Source organism: Callospermophilus lateralis, chromosome 14, assembly GCF_048772815.1.
Source record: "Callospermophilus lateralis isolate mCalLat2 chromosome 14, mCalLat2.hap1, whole genome shotgun sequence".
NCBI lineage: Eukaryota > Metazoa > Chordata > Mammalia > Rodentia > Sciuridae > Callospermophilus > Callospermophilus lateralis.
The window spans coordinates 95,925,057-95,926,545 of NC_135318.1; positions in this window are offsets into that span (position 1 = coordinate 95,925,057).

Genomic DNA, 1,489 nt, shown 5'->3' on the forward strand with positions numbered 1-1,489 from the left:
CCGCCGTGCCTTCATCAAAAGCCCGCCCCGTCGCCCAACCCATTGGTCCATAGAACCATCTGGCCCGCGTCCCATTGGCTCTTGTTGCGTCCCCGCCCCCACAGGTTAGCCTCTCGGCGATTGGCTGGCTTGGGTATCAGTTGCCTTGCCAACCCAGGAAAGGGGCGTAGCCGAATGTCCCGATTCCCTTCTTTGCTTTTGTCCAGAGCTTCACTAGGCCTGTGGGGTTACGTAGGGATTTCTGTTTTGTTTCGGCATTTTATAGTAAATTTAAAGAGAGAAAAACGTTTCTTCCGACCCCAAGCAAACGTTTTACCATCTGTGTCACAATATTTTACTGCGCTGTCAGGAGGATGTAGAACCGAAAGAAGAAATAGAAAAATCCACAATGAAGTAGCTGGAAAATTGTCAAATTTACCAAAGAACAGCACTGCGAACCAACTTAACCTGATGACATTTATAGAAACTCCGCCCAACAACAGCGGAAGAGGCATTCTCTACTAGTGCAAATAAAACGTTTGCCAAGATATCTGGGGCCATAACACAAACCACAAGTGTAAAATAATTAAAAACACAAGAATTAATTCATTCGCTATACCATCACTTGCTTTTCATCCTTCCTTTCTTCTTTTTCCTGAGCCATAATAACCTGTATCCAGACTGGTCTTCTAAGCCACCATCCCTCAGGTGGCCGCCAACATGATTTAAGCCTCTAACATGGCTATTGTCAGTATTAATGAGTCAATATTAGTAGAGCTTGTAGAATAGTCCCTGATACGACGTAGTAAGGACTCTCTCATCATCATCATTGATTGGTGATTGATGGTGAGTCATCATCCTCAGAGGGGAGATTCAGCCTGGCACACAAAGCTGTCTGCCCTGGCCTTACTGCCCACTTCCACATACGTTTTCCAGCTTCCTCGCTCACTTCCCTCTTCTTTTCAGCAGCCCGCTTCCTCCTGGAGGCCTTCAAGCTAGGGCTGATACTACCCCCTGAGCTGTGAATGTGCTCCATGCACATCTTCTATACAGCCCTTGTCAGATCTGTGTCTGCGGCTTCCCAGGAGACTTCATCACAGTTAACTCTTTCTTTCCTGAGCATAAGTATATTTAAAAGAGAAATATGCTATGAGACTGATTTATAGGGGTTCAACTTTTTAAAGCTGTCAAAGCCATTGATTTCTTACTCCATACAAAGCTGATGATGTGTGGTGACAAACATTAGGAATTGCAGTGACTCTATTTATGTGGTACCCTGGCTTTAAAACCATTCATGGCCATCAATTAACATAGGATAAAATCCAATCTACTTAGCATAGCATTCAAGGCCCTTCACAACCTGACTCAAATAAGGCTGTACACATATCTATTAAAATGCGTGTCACTGGAATTATGTACCTCAATTAGCAGAGTATGCATTTGTCTCCCCAGCAAGGCGGGGAGCTCCTGGACCACAGGAAGCAGGTCTTACTCATGTCCTAGCCAGGTC